This window comes from Pinus tabuliformis, chromosome 3_1, assembly GCF_031772625.1.
Source record: "Pinus tabuliformis cultivar Carrire ecotype Pingquan chromosome 3_1, CPIR1, whole genome shotgun sequence".
NCBI classification, from domain to species: Eukaryota; Viridiplantae; Streptophyta; class Pinopsida; order Pinales; family Pinaceae; genus Pinus; species Pinus tabuliformis.
Window position 1 is genome coordinate 981,487,058 of NC_142301.1, and position 21,431 is coordinate 981,508,488.

Below are 21,431 nucleotides of genomic sequence, written 5' to 3' on the forward strand. Positions count from 1 at the left end.
CATTCCAAGTCAATGTTGGGAGGAGGTTTTAATGGATTTATCATAGGTTTACCCGAGTCGAAAGGAAAGAGTGTCATCATTGTGGTAGTTGATAGACTTACCAATTATGCACACTTTTGTGCATTATCTCATCCATTTAAACCTAGTACATTTGCTACTGCATTTATGGAAACAATTCAAAAGATACATGGAAACCCAAAAATTATTGTAAGTGATAAAGATCATATTTTCACTAGAAATTTTTGGACAGAATTATTCTCTTGTCTAAGTACTCAATTAGCTCATAGCTCATCTTATCATCCTCAATCTGATGGGAAAACTAAGATAGTGAACAAATTTTTGGAAGTATATATTTGTTGATTTATATCTGATAAAAAGAGATAATGGATCAAATGGTTGCCTCTGGCTGAATGGTGGGATAACACTTCCTTCCATACTACAGCAAAAATGACCTCATTTATGGCACTTTATGGATATCATCCACCATCCATCACATCATATTTAAGAGAAAATTATAAGGTTCAAGGAATGGAAGATCACATCGAGAATCAATAAAAAGTTCTCCAACTCTTAAAGGATAACCTGACTTTGGTGCATAATAGAATGAAATAACAAGCATATCAACATCGCAGTGAAAGAATTTTTGATGTAGGTGACTAGGTATTTCTACGAATACAACCATACAAAAAAATGTCGCTCAAGAATGCTAATAAGGATAACAAATTATCACAAAAGTATTATGGTTCGTACAAGGTGTTGCAAAAGATTGGTACTATGGCATACAAATTGTAACTTCTTGGTGCAACGGAAACGATGGTTTTAATAAAACCCAAATGGAACTTTAAACCCACAATCACCCCTCTTCTCCATCGGAACCCAACTCCTTTGACAACATTGGTTTTCCCCCTTTCGGGATCCAAAATACCATTCAACTATTAAAAATATGCTTTAATCCTTCTCGAGACCCAAAACCTTTGGGAATACTAAAACTACACCCTTCCACTTTTAAAACACATATATGGGGTTTTATCTGTAGATCTGGCTCTGACCGATCAAACGGTTAGGATCCAATCACAAATCGGTGATTGGTAGGTATAAGGCTCCAACTATCGGTGCATTTCCTTTAGTCTGATGTGATATCGCTATCACTATCAACGATTTACAATGGTCGCTTTAATATGTATATAACATTGACAATATGTTGATACAATATATATATCGGCAATTAGACTTGTTAATGCTTTCAGTGATGTGACAAGGAAAATATAAAGGCCCGATGCGATTGGGTTCTATGGACCCAATGGCAATAAAACTCCACTATATAACTGCCTGAGGTTTAGATCTTTGTTTAACTACATTTTAGTTGTTGGGTTGTGTTATATTCTTTCCACGACTAACCTACATAGTGAACCGGGGGGTTAGTGGGGGGGCAAAGCCCCCCCTTCATCGCGTCGATTGCACAACGAGGGGGTTTGAGGGGGGTGGGTATCCCCCCTCTACGAGGTCCAGGGAAGCACCCTGGGAAATGTTTTTGGACCCTATATTAGGTTGGGTGAACCTACCTATGGTTTTTGGTCCATGGTTTTGGATGCAATGGTTTTTCGGTCCGTATTGGATGCTTTGGCATGTATAAATATGTATTGTAATATTGAAAGGAATATAATGAAAAATCAAGTTGGTAGTCCTGGTTTTGGGATCTAGGGGAATATCTCTATGTATATGTGTTTTATGTGTTATGCTCTTGCATTGTTTATTTTTCTGTGTTTTAGAATTCGTATGCAGGTAATTTTTGTACGGGGTTAAAACCTACATTAACCGGTACTCAGTGTATTTTGGATATTTCTTCCTGCGGAACCAAAATGAAGCAATGTGCCACTAATTGATCCTTTAATCCAACAATTTCATTAAAAAATATGAAAAACACAGAACAACATTGACATTGCATGGATTTAAAAAGTAAAACCAAACATTTAAGACCTCCATGGGCCGAATAAAGAATGTTGCACAAAATACTGGAATTCTTCATAAATAAAACAGAGGGTCTCGGCCTTGGCCAGATTACACAGGAAAAGGACCTCTGTTTACACAACATACAATCCACACCCACTCCCTAAGCACTCGCTCCACTCCAAGCCTCTCCAATCCTTTTTCTTATTACATTTCCCTCTTTTTATCACTCAAATAATTCGTCTAGCAATATCTAACATCAATCTTCTATTCTTAAGAGATCTAACAACAAATCCTCTATTTCTTAGCTCTCCCTCACACCTATGCAAACAAGTCCATCTCTGAATCTAAATTAAGATAGTATCTAACTTATTACAATAATCAATTATAACAAATTACTTGAGAAACCCATCCCTGTCAGTAAAAACTGGTTTTGACCCCTCAGTCAATGAATTTCAAACTATTGAGCCATAACATGTGAACAAGTTTTAACATTGTTGGCTAAGTTCCGATGCTCCTGCATCAGACTCCTGGGGAAGAAAAGACTTGTCCTTCAAACTTTCAAGACTTACTCCATACTTCTGTGGTTCTGCCGCTGTCAACAAAATGGAATCTTCCATTGGTTTCTCCTTCCACTTGACTAGATACTGGAAATATGTCTTCCCTCTGGTTTTCTTGGATATTCTTTGATCCAAGATAGCTTCAACTCCTTTCTTAACTGCTTTTGGTACCCGTTCCTCCCAGTTCACAGTTTGAGCTTCATCACCTGTATCTTCTTTCTGCAACTCTGTCTCTGCCTCTCTGAATGGATATAAGTCTACAACATTAAAAATGGGGGATATTCCAATCCCTTTTGGCAACTCAATCTCATATGCATTGGCTAAAAATTTCCTTATGATTTTACAAGGTCCTATCTTTTTCATTTTCAGTTTGTTGTAAGTTCTGGTAGGAAATATCTCTATTCCTCAAATGCACCAACACTAAGTCTCCCACTTGGAACTCTTTCTCCCTTCTTTTCAAGTCTGCTCTCTGCTTGTATTTGTTGTCATTATCCTGCAATTTACCTTTCACTTCTTCCTGTAATCTCTGCATCTGTTCAGCAAAATCTTTAGCACTTGCACTCCTGGTGTTAGGGCCTAAATCTACCTCAGGCTGAGAAAGGTAAGATCCAGGATAACATCAAACCACGCTTAACCTGGTAGCTAGCCCTACCAGGTCGAGAGAGGGCTCTCTCCTTGTCAATCTCAACAGAATATGATCAACGAGGCTTGAGATGACTGATGTGAAGACTGATTTTAGGCTAGGTATGTGTGCAAAGGAGTTTGATTGAATTTAATGATGTTTTGCTGGCTTAAATGGAAAGGAAAATTTGGGTCTGGGGAATGAGGCTCGGTTTTGCAGAGATCTCTATGGGGCAAGGTAGGAAACTGATTTGGCACTTCAAATTAAATGCATTGGAGAGATTTAGATAGGTGAGGAGTTGAAGAGGGCAAGAAAACCTTAGGGATCCTCTTCAAATAGTTGAAAACATCAATTACTAAGCAAACCCTAGGTAGAGCACTGCAATTTCAATGGATTCTACCTTTATCCTTGTTTTTTTTAGTTAATAAGAAGCAAGAGAGATAATGGCATACATAAAACACATATAAACTTACAATTTACAGAAGGAAACACAATGCCAAAGCAATATGCCACATGAATCACATAAAGTGCTGGAAACCCTGGTCTATTCCTTAGCCAAAACTGCTCAGATGAGTATACAATGAAGCTACAAGCTTTCTCAAAAGTCCAACAATGCTAATGACTGATAAATCACAAGAGATAGATAAACCATAACTCATCCTAGCCTCTAGGGGTCAAGCTCATGAGTTTGGGAGTTTTTTTAGCTAATTCTAAATTGAGAACTAAAAATTAGGCAATGGAACAACTTGCCTCTAGAAACTAGGGAACTGATTCATTCAGTTGCAAACTACTTTTTGATAGATGAATCTACCTCCATGAGTGAAAATTTGACATAATTACATCAAGATCCATCAATTTAAATTAAATTACATCATAAGTTTGATATTAAGAAGGAGAAAAGTCAAACTGTCAAGAAACTAGGCGAAAAACAGAGTATTCTTGGTCAAACTGAGAAAAATTTCCCCAATGAGTCGCACTGATTTCTCTATGCATAGCGCCTGTTTGCAGCCACTTTTGGAGGCCTTCCTAATGTCAAAATTTTATCCGAGTGTCTTTTTTGGAAAGGTCTACCTGTCTACTTTCCAGAACGAGTGGAATTTTTGAATTTGGCCTCCATTTTCCCCTCCAAAACCGAGTTCTCCCAACATTGCATCCTGTGTGTCAAAATAGGGGTAGTAAGGTCATTTTTTGGGTGTTTTTGACCTTTTTGGGGGCTCAAAAACTGTCAAAATTTCTTGGCCATTGTTAGGCATGCATACTTTTCCAAGAAAAATCCAAAAATGCTGAGTTTTAATCATTTGGAGGCCTCCATCAAAAGCGAGCGCTAGGTGGCCCGACGCATTGGGTAGAAAATTTTGTGTTTTAGCTCAAAAATTCCAAAAATGCAAAAAGTGTCCCAATTTTTTTGAAATTTGGGTTGAATGCTATCCATCAAGTGTTGTGTTGGGCCAAGGAAGCCTCAGCCAATATCTAAAGTCTATCTTGCTCCTTTCGCCTCCTCGATGCCTTTTCAACTTGGCCTTCAAGTTCTTGATTCTTGCCTTGTGACTTTTATTTCTTGCCATGTAATGATAGGCCATATGTCTCAACATTGCTTTCTCCATGTTGGCCTTCTCTAACAACTTTTCCAAGTGGATATTAGCTCTCTCAAGCTAAGACTCACGATCAGCATTGATTTTTAGTTCAAGTGATGTGAGTTTCAATTTCCTCTTCTTGGCAGCTTGGCGGTTTTCTCGTATGTTTTGCAACTCCATAATGGTTTGTTGATCATGTAGCTGCTTGTTTTTTTGCTCCAGGTACTTTATTATCCACTTGGCTCTTTCTAAGTTGAGGGACAAAGCATTGATTTCCGCCTGTTGCTCCTGAATTACCTCCTTAAGCTTTGAGCTTTGTGGGCCCACATTTGTGTCATCATCTTGAATGAGAATGAAATCTATCTCCTACTCTCTAGAAGGCCCATCATCAAGTAATGGCCTCTTGCCCTCATCCAAAACCTGCTATGCTGAAGAAGGAAGTGAGACCCCTTCCACCCTAGGTGGAGATAATACTTTCTTTGCTATTGCAAACAACCTTCTAGTGCCCTTTTGATAGGTGACAAACACCAACACACTAGCGATCTGTGTCTCATGACCCTCCTGATGATGTGAAGGTCCACTTGTCTCATGAAAAACTTCTGGAGGTACTTGAGGAGCTGTGAAGAACTCACGAGAAATGAAATCCTCCCATGAGATGCTCTGCAAATCAAGTTGATGCATGACCACGATTTTGATGAGTGAAAAATGATATATACTGTTAAACTGCTACTGAGGAATATTATGTTGTACTAGGGTGGTCTTCTTCTCAATATTTCGGCACATGAAGTAGGGGAGATTCATCATTCTCACCCTGGTAAAGTGCATCAACAATATGATATGATAAGCATATAGGTGAGGAAACCGGCCCTCATAGCTGAAATACTTCATTATGAGTTTCATCAAGGGAGCATATGATTCTTTCAGGTATCGAAAAGGAAAAACTCTACTGAGTTGTCTCAAATAACCGGGCTTGATGTATGGTTCATAATGTTCCTTGTCAATCTGCTACCTTTTATTCCATTGCTCTCCAACATTAGGAATGCCGATTGCTAGAGAAATAGACTTCGGTGTCAAGGTGAATGCCACACCAGCTAGAATGGCTTGGCCATTATGTAGATGAAGCACAAACAACCTGGCCAACTCATGATGGTAGTGGACTCTAGCAACCATCTCACAGAACTGATAACAAGATTGGTGTTGGAAGCATGTGATAGCAAGAGGGCAGGCCTGCAGCTCGACAAGTGAAGTAGGCTCCTCTCGTATATGTTTGCCACCCTTGCGAGGTCTCCTTGGTGCATGCATTTCTGTAGGAGAGTCACTGTGTGTCTCTTCATCTCGGTCATATGAAGGATCAGATTCTATGCTTGCTAATGTGTGAGTTTTCTTGGTAAGTATGAAGAGATTTATGGTGATTTTAGTTTTCTGCCACCAAGGGTAAGAATGTATGAGGGACTATGGAGGGAGAGGGTATGAAGGGTTTTGGGAATATTATGACAAGTTTTTTGGGAAATAGGGGGTTTAGGGAATAGTGTGTAAGCTTAGGGACAACAATTAGGGTTTGGGGATTTTGTAGTTGGGGATTTGGGAAAATAAGAATTGGGGATAGGGGTGAATGACTTTTAGGAATATAGGAATTAGGGAATGAGTGGATGAAACTAGAAAATAAATGGAGGAGTCAAAGAGTAAGGTGGTGGAGTGAACTTGGCAGCAAAATCACAAATGCAAACCCTAAGCAATTGTGTTTTGAGAAAAAATTGCAAAGAGGTAGGGTTTGAGTTTTTTCACACTAAGCCACCATAAATTTTAAGAAAAACTCTTTCACTAGCAAGGAAAAAGGTTTGACTTACTTGCACACCATAAGATTGAGCGAATTTGGAAGTTTGAGAGAGTTTATAGGTGGAATCGGGCTTGCGGCTCTATGTGTTGCACCACAAACCCAATGTTCCGTGCCCTTTATATGCATCGCACCAGTGTATTTTTACACTGTGGAGGCCAACCCAATGCACCACGCCTCTCACCTGATGTGTCGTGCCCACAAACTTGCACAGTTTTACTCCAAGCTTGCTTCCTTTGCTCAACATGGCCTTCTCTTGCTCAATCTTTCTTCTTTGAATGTCAATGAGCTTTTTGAATTGTGAAAATGATTTATATACAAGAGATTTTGATTTTTCATTCATGAAACCCACTTTTATAATGTTTGCATTGTAACTTACTTTTTCAACTCTGTTTTTTGGGCAGTTTACTTTATTTGTGCCTTTGATGAACTGAATGACTTGATTTTTTGTTTGTCTTGTAGGGGATGGAGTAGCTAAAGCTTGGCAAGGTGACCAAGGTTGCCACTGAAGTTTTTACATATATGAGAACATAAATTACATCAATTAATACAACAAAAACCTAAAATACTCTATTTTTCCTCAAAACAGGGTTTTGAGGAAAAATATGTTTTGAGGAAAAATACATTTCTGAGAATGAGATTATGAATTTTATTGGTACTGAAACTTTATTCAACCTCCTCATGTGCCTGATAACTGTTATTGGACATTTTGAAGACCTTTTTGATGAAACCCTAGACCTAATGAAATTGAGACCCTAGAAATGACTCTTCCAAATTTAAAGACAAGAAGTGACTACAGATTATCTTGATGAATGGAAATGAGCCAGTAGGTAAAGGACATGAGGGAAAATGTACAACAAGCCACTATCGTCAGAGGATCCATGCTCCTAATGGAATGTAGCTAACTGAGCGAGACACCTAATATGAAATGCAACAAGAGAATTTGATCTCTGACGGAGGGATGAAGATACCGACACTAACACTTGGCTTCCTGTTTTCCCAAATCTCTAAGCTCATACACACCTCTTGGATGCATTCCAAACACAATATGAAATGGAATCATTCCAGTGCTTTGGTTTGGTGTATCATTGTTAGCGAACTCTGCTTGAGATAATGCCAAATCCCACTATTTGGGATTCTAATATTCTAAACTCCTTAATATGTTCCCCAACCTCATGTTCACTACTTCAGTTTGTCCATCTATTTGCAGATGATATGTTGAACTAAAATTGAGGTTCGTTCCCAGTTTCTTCCAAATTTTCCTCCAGAAATTCCCTACAAACTTGGTATCTCGTTCTGATACAATGCTTACAGGTAAACCATGCAATCTTACAATCTCTAAAAATAATAAATTGGCTATGTGTGTTGCGTCACTAGTTTTCTTACAAGAAATAAAATGTGCCATTTTATAAAACCTATCTACTACAACATCAATAGAATCATTTCCTCTCTGCATTTTTGATAAACCCAGAACAAACTCCATGCTAATTGCATCCCACGATCGATCTGGTATGGGAAATGGCTGATACAATCATGTATTCTAACTCCTTCCTTTGGCATGCTGACATATCCTACATTTCTCAACAAAATTTTTAACATCAGTTTTCATTTTGGGCTAGTAATAAAAAACATTCACCTAAGTGAAGGTTTTATCTTGTCCAAAATGACCAGATAACCCTCCACTATGTTTCTCCTTGATTATGTTCTCCCTCATGCAACATTTGGGAATACATAACTTGTTGTTTTTAATGACAGACCTCCTTGAATGAGGTAGTCCATCCACTGACTTCTGTTATGGCTCATTGGATTCTGAATTATTGTGTAGATATCTCTAAAATCTTCATCATCCTTGTACATTTCTATCATTTCCTCAAATCCTACAACACCCACTTTAAACTCTTGAAAAAAAAAACTTACCCTGCTCAATGCATCTACTACTTTATTAGACTTACCACTCTTATGCTTTATTACAAAAGTGAAAATGTGCAAAAATTCTACCCATTTGGCATGTTTTGATTTAGCTTAGGCTGGTTATTAATAAACTGTAAAGCATGATTGTCTGAATATAAGATGAATTCCTTAGGCAGTAAGTAATGCCTCCACTTTTTCTATGCCTGCACAATAGCATAAAACTCCTTATCATAAGAAGAATATTTCTTCTTTGCATCATTTAGTTTCTCGCCGAAATATGCTATTTGCCTTTGCTCCTGGCTTAGAACTGCACCAACTGCTACCCCACTTGCATCTATTTCTACTTGAAAGACTTTCTCAAAATTAGGTAATGCTAGAATTGGCTCTTCTATTATCTTCTTCTTCAGCAAATTAAAGTTTATGTTCGTGGCTTTTGTCCATCAAAATGGATGATTGACCTCCTTGATTGTCTCAGGGATTGGTGCAAAAACTTGACTAAACCCTCTTATAAACTTTCTGTAAAAACTAGCAAGTCCATGGAAGCTTCTTACCTCAAATATGCTTTTGGAAGTAGGCCAGTTCCAGATTTTTTGTACCTTCTCTGAATCCATCTTCAAGCCCTCTATGGAAAGTACAAATCCCAATTACACTAGCTCCTCCTTCATGAAACTACACTTTTTCAAATTGATTAGTAGTTTCTCCTTTTTTAGAGTTCTCAGGATCAACTTAAGATGTTATAAATGCTCCTCTTTACTTTTTCTAAAAAGCAGAATATCATCATGGTTAAAAATGACAAATTTACCTGCATACTACTTCAAGACTTCATTCATTAGTCTCATGAACATGTTGGGTGCATTAGTGAGCCCAAAAGGCATCACTAACCACTCATACAATTCACTATTTGTTTTGAAGGCACTTTCCTTCATCGCCTTCCTGAATCCTTATCTGATGATACCCACTCTTCAAATCTATCTTAGTTAAGTATCTGAATCCACTTAAACAGTCCATTAAATCGTCCATTCTGGGAAAAGGAAATCTGTACCTAATTGTTAACTTGTTAATAGCTCTAGAATCTATGCACATGCACCATTCTCCTCCCTTCTTCGGACTAAGTACTATTGGTACAACACACAAGCTCAGACTCTCTTTGATCATCCCTTTGTCCATCAGTTCCTATACTTGCCTTCCCACTTCAGCATTTTCTTGAGGACTTATTCTATATGCAGCTTTATTGGGTAGACTTGCCCTTGGTATTAAGTCGATATGGTGGCTAACACTTCTAATTGGTGGTAATACATTTGGTAATTCATCCACAATGATATCCATAAAATTATCTAACACAACTTTAATTTCTTCAGGTAAATCATTTAAATTTGTAGAAGTTAAGATTACCTTGGGCCTCCCTATGATAGAAAAGTGCAACTCCTCACTTTTGTCGATCTCTTGTAGTAATTCTTTACCACTTATCAACATGATACTATTTTCAGGCAATCCTTTATCAACATCATTCTTCACTGGCAATAACGTGTACTTGTTTCCATCCTTCTCTATGGTATAGGTGTTCCTTCTCCCGTCATGAATCACCTTCCAGTAAAATTACCATGGTGTCCCCAATAGTATATGACATACATCCATGGGCATTATGTCATATAGGATTACATCTTTGTATGTACAGATCTGCATTTCAACATTACATTGCTCTGTCATAATGACTTGATGGCCCTTCTGTAACTAAGATACTCTGTAGGGTGTAGTATGTGCCATCCTTACTAACCCAAGCTTATCCACCATCTCTGTGGACACAAGATTGTTAGTACTCCCACTGTCAATTATGACCTTCCAGCACTTACCCTTCGATTTACATGTGGTTATGAACAAATTTTTTCTTTGTGCAGGTTCTCCAGCCTCCTTTTCTGCTCTAAGAAAAGTTCTTCTAAATAGCAGTGATTCACCTTCTTCAGGGGGTTCTTCTTTCTCCACAAGTTGAGGTGGTTCTGGCTTTGCCTCCGCCACATTTGCACCCCTCTAGCTTGCTTATTTGTTATGAGGACAATCCCATGACATGTGTCCCCATTCTCCACAAGTATAACACCTAACATCTCTTCCTCACCCTCTTCCTCTGGGCACGAATATTCCTTTGCTAGATTCACCCCTCTGTGGTGGTCTGCTACTTGAGCTTCCTGCTTCATGCTGATGTTGTGTTCCTCTGGATCTGGCAGCTCCTCTTCCTCTCACTAAGCTCTTTCCTCTCTTTCTTTGACTTTGTTTCCTCAATATTTTCTCCTCCACCTTCAAGCTTGCTTGATAGGCATCCTCAATAGTTTTCAGACTTAAAAAGCTAATCTCATCTTGTATGTCATATCTTAACCCATTTATATCTAGATATCTTTTCCACGTCATCTTCTACATGCCCTGCTCTAATACTTAATCTATAGAATTCTTTTGTATACTCCTTAACACACATTCCTTTCTGTTTCAAATTTTTCAATTTCTTAAAAAGATTCAAATGATAGTCTTTAGGCAAAACCTTGGCTTTCAGTTTACTTACCATTTTTTCCCACTGCTTGATCTTAGATTTCCCTTTCCTCGTTCTTGATGTTTGTACCTCGTCCCACCAGATGGCTGCATGACCCTTCAATCTAGGGACTGCAAACTTCGCCATCTTATTCTCCTCAACTTCTTCATAGTCAAAGTACTGATCTATGGATCTGATCCAATCCATAAGCTCTTCTGCATTCAGACTCCCTTCATACATAGGGATCTCCATCTTGGGTTTTCTTCCTACTTTTGCCAACATCTTGAGGACTTTAGTAGTTTCATTGTCATCCTCTACTTCTCCCACATATGCAACAGATTCTTTTGAAGAGCTCTCAGCTCCATCATCCGACGCTCTTCTTTGGGCTATCTCGATTGTCTCCATTCGTGCATGCTAACTCCACACCTCTTCCAATAGAATTGCATTTGGTTCTGGTCTTCTTCGACCAATTCCTCTACTCGGTGGCATCTTCGCTGCAAACAGCTCTTGATTTTACTCTGATACCAAAAACTGGTGCAGTGTAAACGATTGTTTTAATAAACCCAAATGGATCTTTAAACCCACAATCACCGCTATTCTCTATTAGAACCCAACTCCTTTGAAAACAATGGTTTTCCCCCTTTCGGGATCCAAAAGACCATTCAACTATTAAAACTATGCTTTAATCCTTCTTGGGACCCAAAACCTTTGGGAATACTAAAACTGTGCCCTTCCGCTTTTAAAACACATATATGGGGTTTTATCCACAAATTTGGATCTGACCAATCAGATAGTCAGGATCCAATCGCAAATTGGCGATTGGAAGGTGTAAGGCTCAAACTATCAGTGCTTTTCCTTTGGTCCAATGCAATATCGTTATCGCTATTGGTGATTTACAATGGCCACTTTAATATGTATATAACCCCGCTAATATTTCGATGAGATATATATATCGGTAATCGGACTTGTTAATGCTTTCGGTGATGTGACAAGAAAAATACAAAAGCCCGATAAGATTGGGTTCTACGGACCCGATGGCAATAAAGCTCCACTCTATAACCGCCTAAGGTCCGGATCTCTGTTTAACTTTGTTTTAGCTGATACTTAGTTTATTTTGGATATTTCTACCTGCGGAACAAGAACGAAGGAATGCGCCACTAAATGATCCTTTAATGCAACAATTTCATTAACAAATATGAAAAACATAGGCCAGCATTGACATTGCATGGATTTAAAAAGGAAAACCAAACATTCAAGACCTCCACAGGCCAAATAAATAACGCTGCACAAAATACTAGATTTGTTCATAAATAAAACACAGGGTCTCGGCCTTGGCCAGATTACACAGCAAAAGGACCTCTATTTACACAACATACAATCCAAACCCACTCTCTGAAGCACTCGCTCCACTCCAAGCCTCTCAAATCCTTTCACTTATTACATTTTTCCTCTTTTTATCACTCAAATAATTCCTCTAACAATATCTAACATCAATCTTATATTCTTAAGAGATCTAACGGCAAACCCTCTATTTCTTAGCTCTCCCTAACACCTATGCAAACAACTCTATCTCTGAATCTAAATTAAGATAGTCTCAAACTTATCACAATAATGAATTATAACAAATTATTTGAGAGATCCAACACTCTCAGTAAAAACCGGTTTTGACCCATCAGTCAATGAATTTCAAACTGTTTAGCCACAACATGTGAACAAGTTTTCACATTGTTGGCTAAGTTTTGATGCTCTTGCATCACTTCCTACATCTTCCCAAGTGCACCTAGATTTCTATGTTTCATGCTTAAATAAGGTTATAGGTGACAAGCTCCCAGTTCAAACAATATTTCTAGAACTTAACGAGTTAGGAAAAATCATATTGGAACCAGAAGCAGTCATTGAAACAAGAACTCGACAACTACGAAATCGATCAACTTTAGAGTATCTCATCAAGTGGAAGAACTTATCTGCTGGATATTCCACATGGGAGGATGAGAATTTTATACAGAAGCATCCATAATTACTCAAGCGTTGAGAAAAAAACTTTTTTGAATGAGAGGGGAATGTTAGGAACCTATAATACTAGTTTATTCCCTTATTATTGTTGTCAATGTAGCCTCTTATTGTTATTGGTGTGCCCATGTTGTCCTTATATTGTTATTATTGTGCCCCATAGAAGCCCACTATTGTTATTGTTGTGCCCTTACATTATTATTGTTATGTCGGCTTTGATTATATTGTGACCCCTTAGACTCCTATATATAGAGAGGAGGTATTGTCATTTGAATCATCCAATAAGTGTTCATTTGTGTAATGTAAAGGAGGTTTCCCCCTTGAAGAGGTTGATTATGAAGTCGTTGATCTGTCTTTTCTTCTATTTTGTGAGTTGGTTGCATAACAGGATTCATGGTAATTGTTGAATTTGTAAGTAGGTTTAAGCCATAATGAATGGCTATTTCTCAACCTTACTCTAAGGAAGCCATCTCTTAGAGATTGAAGGGAATCAATACCATGAATTGATGAACTCAGAATAAATAGTGTCGTCTAGTCTATATTTCATTTGTATTCACTTCTGTAAACTTCTATGATAACAAGGGTGAGCACTATGTATCGAAGTTTTACATTTATTAGGAGTTATTAAGTGTGAATAATTGTTTTTATAAGGATAATGATTGAATTTATGAAATATATTGATAAGGAATTTCATACAGAAGGATTTGGATGTTGTATCACAAAATTTTACTTATGCTTGATAGTATGGGATTAGAGGACTCATAATGGGTTCACAATCAGGTAATACATTGAAGTTGACTGGGATAACTTCATGAAATAAATAAGAAACTAGTTATTCACGCAAGTTATTGATAGATTATAAATGATCAAATTAATAGAAAAAATGTAAAATCCCTCAAGGAGTATGTATTTCAAATGAAGTCAAATTGGAATGGATAAGTATATACCTTAAAATAATATCCATCCAATATTGAAGGGGTAGTAAACCCATTATTAAAATAAGAATATGGAAAAATATGTATATCAAAAAGGATTTTAAGAAAGGAGGAAAAGAAGCTACGTTGACTAGAGGTGAGAAACCAAACCAATTTGATAATAGGTTTTTGAAATTGAATAAATTGAAGAAGTTTCCATATTTGAAGCTAGCAGACATGGAATATTAATAAATTGATAATATTGGAGAAGACAAAATATATCTACGAATATCTGATATGAGGTAGTGAAGGGATGTTTCTATCAAGGAGAAAGTCCTCTTAAGAATATTTATGAGTGGGTTGAACAACATTATTGGTAAGGGTCAAAGCAATGACATATACAATCTAAAAGTGTTAAGATAGGGAGCCATGAACACTTGTAATTGGTAAAGAATGATAAGTGATAAAGTGGTAAAATATTCAAAGGTTTAAATCATCAAAGATAATAATTGAATGATAAGAAGTAATTTCATAAGGAGACCTTGACATGGATTGTTTACATATTTACAAGATAAGTGAGAATCAAAGAATAGAGATTTTAATTTATGGATTTGCACTCATTGTTTCATGAGTGGGTTAAAGATATACTAAAACTTCACTCAGAGCAACTTATGAAGTTTTGTTCCATTAACTAAAATAATTTGGTGCCATAGAACACCAAACATTTAAACTTTTGACAGACAATAATGGTAGTAGTGTTTCGAAGTGTTTCAAATTCTAAACTTAACATAGTATTTAACAAGCAAAAGTTGAAGCGGAATAATCTCTTTCCCAACTTGAAGAAAGGTGAATCTATGATAAGAGAGATCAAGTGGTATTGAGATTTACTATCCCTTTGTGTAAGTAAATTAAGCATGATATAAAATTAAACCATGATGACCTAGTGTTTATGTGAGATTGCATGCAATGGTCTTGGAATCGGTAAGCCAAAGCTTGAAAATGATGCAAAACTAGAGGATTTTAAATTTGATATTGATGATTTGAGGAATAACTATACAACCAATAGTATATTAATGATGAATTTCATTAAATTTCCTTGGTGAAGCAAGAATACATGACAAGAGATTAAGGCTCAAGATGATGAGGCTCATTTGAAGTTTAACTATGTACTTAAATTTCGATACCTACTATGTAAATAGTTAACTTCCTAGTTGAAAGAGAGAGAAATGATTATTGAAAACTAATTGGTATCTTGATGAAAACATGAAACTTATAGTATTGATGAGATCACTTAGATCCTATATGGAATTTTAATAATCTTATGAAGAGCCTCAAAATTGAATTGGTCTGAACATTCCCCAACCTTCTTCTAAGGAAGGAAACCCCAAGCTTCGCCTCACATTTCCTCACACTTTACTATTATATTTTACTATTTTATGCCTTTAATTGCATCCCCTCTACTAAAGGTGATTATCAATATTTTTATGCATTTTCTTTCTCAGTTAGTCTTCATTTCAATGAATTCACTCATCTAATGGATGGAAATTTCTGTAACATCTTTTTTTGCCTAAGTACCAAGGGAATGATCACCAATTACCGAAACAGGTCCTCTAGCACATCTACTCGATGAGGACATCTTGAATGGATATGAGAGAAGAGAATGTGATGACTGGATCTGCACACCAACTTGGATAATTTTTACTGCAAACTGCATAGTCAACTAACTGTTATTTTTTTGTCTTTTTATGTCATTTTAAGTTTTATTTATACACAATATTATTACCAATGGAAAGGCAGTTTCATCCATTATATTTTTGCAACTATGTATCACTCAGTTTCTATCTTTCTCCTCATTTATCAAACTTAATTTTTTCAACAATCACATTATATAGTTTCTTGTAACCAACCAAGAAAGAGTGAGTCATAATGTTGTCATTAGATTGTTGAGTGATTGAGCTACATCTGGACTTTGTATCATTTTCATGACTTCATTTTATAATCTAACTGAAATATTGTTGTCATATTCATTGTGGTAACGTAGTTATTTAACTTGCACTGCTTCCATCCGGGTAGGGCCCTTGGTCTGGAATTGCACTTGCATGGATATATATATATATATATATATATATGGTGTGATGCTTTATGATTTCTTTCTAGTTATAATTTCAATGTTATAAATAATCATTTCATGTTCTTTCCTTACAATCAATTGATGTTATCAATTTATTTATGAGCATTGCATCTTGGATTTGTTGAATTGTTACTATGTGTGAAGGGCCCTATGTGCTTGCCTGTATTGAGAAACTACTAACCTAGGGATCCACTGGTGGGTTGAAATGATACCCCTAGGACTCAGGCTTGTAGTTCTCTTCAACCACATGGTTTATTTTCCTTTACGTGAGTACGAATTGATTGAGTAGCTTTTACTATCATTGGATGTGTTTAATATTAATGAATATAAATTGTATTGAATATTTGTTAACTAAGAGAAGCATAAAATCATGTCTAGTAATTGTTAATCAAATGTTGCAATGAGTGATAGAGTTTTCTAATAAGAACTAATTCTACATATACTATGTCAATTCCTCATCAACCTACATACCTTGGTCAATAATTTAATGAACTCGCATGGTTTATATGGATGAAGGAACCCTCTGAAATGTTCGACAGATCACAAATTCTACACATTTCTAATCCATAAATTCGCAACAACAAAACGAATAGTTGTGGAAGTCTCCAATCAATAATAATTAAATTGTTCATCATTTTTTATTCCATTTTTGGGGAGGGGCCAAGGGAATAACATTTGATTGGTTATATGTTTTATTAAACCTCCTCATTTGTAGATTCGAGCATCCTAGAACATAGAGTGGTGGAAGCGGTAAGATGAGAGGTAAGAACCTGCGAGTCCACATTTTGTGGGTTTTTGACCTTGCTGGGTCTGGATAATGTTGATCTTGTATGAGTCGAGGGAGAGGTAGGAAAGGAATATGTAAGGTAAAATTTTATACACCAATTAGTAAATATAAAATAGAAAGCCCCCCTAGTACTAACTTGGAAAGTAATAGCACTGTTTGGGGAAGAGAAGGTGAAACGCTAAAGAAAATGGGAAAACCAATTTTAGCTAGAAGGGGAGATTGCACTGGCACCTCCTCTAATGGTACATTTATTGAAACTTTGTTGGGGAGAGGAGTGGGAATATCATTCCAAAAAAATACAACTATTGGACTTCTACCCCTAGAATCTGAATGCATTTTTATCAGAGGTAACACAATGGTTGAAGGAGAAGGTGAGACAAACTAGCCAAAGAAGGAGAATGAGACAACTTTTGGCTTTCCAATTTTTGATCCAACTACTAATGTACAAATGAAGAATATTTCCCTAGCAGTACTTTCACACCTTCAAAGGCTTGTAAGTGAGGATCCCAACACTTTTCTATTTGAATTTTATGTCTTATGTCATAGTATTGATTATTCGACTGACATGTAGAAGTTGAATGTAACCGCCCCTCCCACATTTACCCAATTTCACCATCCTGCCAAGTTAAACATGAGATAGAGAGCTACTATGACATGACTTGACCTCCTAGGTCCCATTAAGGAAATGGTGCTAACAATTGATGACAAACTGACCTTTCACAACATCCTACCGGTGCTATAGGAAACCCAGGAGCCAAAAAACCACTCCTAGTGCTGAAACCCTAAGTTAGAATTCTTTTTTAGTGACTTAGACTCCTAAACACATGCATGACAAGCTCTCCATGCAGTTGACATCCTCTAACCACATGCATAATCCTATCAGGTAGTGACTACAACCTAAAATGTCCAGTTCAAATGGTGTGGTCCTAGATTCTGAGCCTAAATTCCAGATGCGCCTCCAGACCACTATCTAAAATGCAGTGAGACTTTCCAGAATGATAAATAACATTAATACAAATCCATTGATACAAAACATGATAAAAAACTTGACCTAACTAGGCCTAACATTGACACTCATTTTGTCAAACATATTGAGAACATGTAATCTATAGGTCATGAATGCATATTTGAACATAGGGGTATGATACCTATTTGAGAAACATCAAGAATGTCTAATTCCCTCTCAAAATAGTTGCAATAAAATTTATTATCTCATTCATTCAATAACCATCCTTTAACAAATCAAAACATGTCAAGAGCCATAACTAGCACATGTTATGAAATCATTACTATATACAACATATAACCAAAATAATAACCATGAAAAAACAACCATTAAAGACACATAATACAAATTATAATTACTCATGAAATACAAGAAGAAAAGAGCTCTTACTAACTTATGCAAAATCCAACCAAGTTAGGGAAATCCATGTACCACCCAAACATAGATTGCATTGAACAAAATCTTTATTTTAACCAATCAACCACATGCCCTATTCCAAGCATGAATGTGGGACTCAAGACCAAAAATACTAGGGAATCCTACAGATTAAACCACCTCTACTCTCAGGGTTTACCACAATTGTGCCTAAAGTGGTTAAGGGATCACTAGGCCCAAAACAAAAACAAAAATAACTAAGCTTTACCACAATCCTACCAAAATCAGTCAAGTGATCACTAGACCCAAAATAAACACATTAAAAACTAAGCTAATCACACCAAAATAGGTCAATGGATCACTAGGCCCTAAACGAGCTTGGATGCCTCTGAATTTCTTCATCAATACCTTGAGTAATTTTCCTATTTCCACCCTCATGCTTTACCACAATCCCACCAAAACTGGTTAAGGAATTCCTAAGCTTTTGGGAATTTTCATGAACCACCTCACCCGGTTCCAAAACTATCTCGTAATCCAAAGCTAAACCGAATGAAAAAACCCATCACACCATGACTATCTGGAAATGGGAAGGAAAGGATAAAACAATTTTCACAGTTAGAAAAACCCATTCCAATGACAAAAAAGTAGCCTAATATATACATGCATTCACCAACCATCTAGTAAATCACACATGTAACCTATTACTTATTATTATCCTTGCTAAAGTTGCTTGATCCAAGCTTTCCTTGCTTTCCTTGTCCTTCCTTTGTCTTCTTTTATTTTCCTTCATCAATTCTTGAGTGCTCCAATAATTCTCTACGTGTGTAATAGTATGAGATAATAGAGAGAGATCCAACTTAAAATTGACAAAAGGTTAACCAAAAGAAACTTTTAACTGATCTTTAGAAGCCTCTTTATTATTGAGGCCTCTAATTTCTTCAATTTCTACTATTTTTCCTTCAATTTCCTTCTTAAGAAAACCTGACATTTCATTTCCCTTTTCTCCTAATTTCCTTTATTTTCATAAATAAAAGTCGAATTAATTCCTCTTTTCGTTTTCAAAGCCTTTGCCAATTTCCCCTTAGCCATAATAACCAATTTGAACACCCACTATGATATGTTTTGCAACATTGAACTCAGAATATGTGTCTGATGACTTTGGTCTTATTTTTCCTTTATTAACTTTATTATATGAACTTTTAACTCGGGGTTGTTACAGACCCCTCCCCCTTAACAGAACACTATCCTTGGTGTTCTATGACACCTATGACCAGAAAATTCACTAAAAACAAAAACATACTTCCCATGGATCTTTATAACTTGGCACGATGCAACATTTACAATGAACCTGCTGAAAAGTAAAACCAACATGACAAACATAATAACATGATAACCATGTCGCTTATTGGAGCTTTATAACACAACTCATTGCAGTATTTATAAAAAATAACCATACATAAATATATACATATACCAAAAATACTTACCTCATACATAGCCCACATCTGATCAGCCATCTCCTATGTATCTTCATCGAGGGGCCCAAATTTCTTCCACTATACTTGAACTTACCCCATTGCTCTAATCCATAGCATGAGTTGTTTCCATTGCAAAATGCACTGAGGTTCTCACTAGAATTATCGTTCTGGCTCCACCTGTAATACAAAGAAATCAATCACATGATCAACATATTTCATATACTTCTTAAGCAATAAAACATGGAAAACACCATGGTCTTTCACTATCGGAGGAAGTGAGAGTCTGTAGGCCATTGGTCTAATCTCTTGAGGATCTCGAAAGGCCAAAAACATTGAGTTACCAACTTGAGACATGATCCAATCCTCAAGGAGCTCTTCTTTGGCTTGATGCGCAAGTACACATGCTCACCAACCTAAAAATCATTAAATACCTTATGTTGATCTACATAATTCTTTTTCCTATCCTATGTTAACTTTATATTCTTCTTGATAACCTACATTTCTTGTTTCATTTCTTCCAATATGTCCGATCTTATCAATAACCTATTCACTAGATCACTCCATTTGAAGCGAGTGTTATAACTCTTCCCATAAAGTGACTCAAATGGACTCATCCTTAGCAACTCATGATACCCATTATTGTAAGTAAAATCAACCTTTGGAAGACACTCTTCCCACTTCCCTTGTTGATGCATAACATACATTCTCAACATGTTCTCCATAATCTTGTTGACCCTCTCTGCTTGTTCGTCTGTCTGCTTACAATAATTTGTATTGAAGTTCAACTTTGTACCCAAAACTACAAATAATGCCCAAAAATTGGAAGTGAACTTGCAATCTTTTTCAGACACAATATTCTTGGGAATACCATGTAATAATACTATCTCCCTGATAAATACCTGTGATACCTCACTAGCTAAATAAGTAGAATTAACTAGAATAAAATGAGCTACCTTAGTCAACCCCTCAACCAAAACCATGATAGAATCATATTTCCTAGATGTCCTTGACAAACCGGTAATGAAATCCATGGAAATGATCTCCCATATGTACTCATAGATGCTATATGATTTACTTGTACTCTTCTACTAAGAGCATCTGCAACCTTACTCTCCTTTCCCTTGACGTACCTGATCTTGAAGTCAAACTTACTGAGCATGGCCAACCACCCCACTTACCTGGAATTCAAATTAGGTTCGTCAAACAAATATCTTAGCCCGTTTTGATCACTCATAAACACAAACCTTTTGCTAAGAAGATAATGCTTGCACATCTTCAATGCATGAATGATTGATGCCAACTTAAAGCCATGTGTCACATAGTTATGTTTGTGTTGACTTAGTTTTCTTCACAGATAACATACCACCTGTCCCTTTTGCATCAGGACTCCACCAAGAATTCTCTTGCAAGCATCTATACACACTACAGGCTCTTTATCTAGATCTCCAATATTTAGAACTGGAGAAAGTGTAAGAAACTGCTTCAACTGTTCAAAACCAATTGCACATTCCTCTGTCCATTCAAATTTCTTTCCTTTCCTCTACAATGAGATAATAGGATATGGAAACCATGATAATTTCTTGATCAGCCTTCTGTAGCAATCTTCTAACCCCATGAATAATCTAACCTCATCCACATTCCTAGGGGCTACCCATTCCATGATATATTTTATATTTTCTGAATCCGCCACCATGCTTTCCTTGGAAAATACATGTCCCAAGTAATGTACATCTGTTTGAAAGAAACTAAATTTACTCAGCTTGGCAT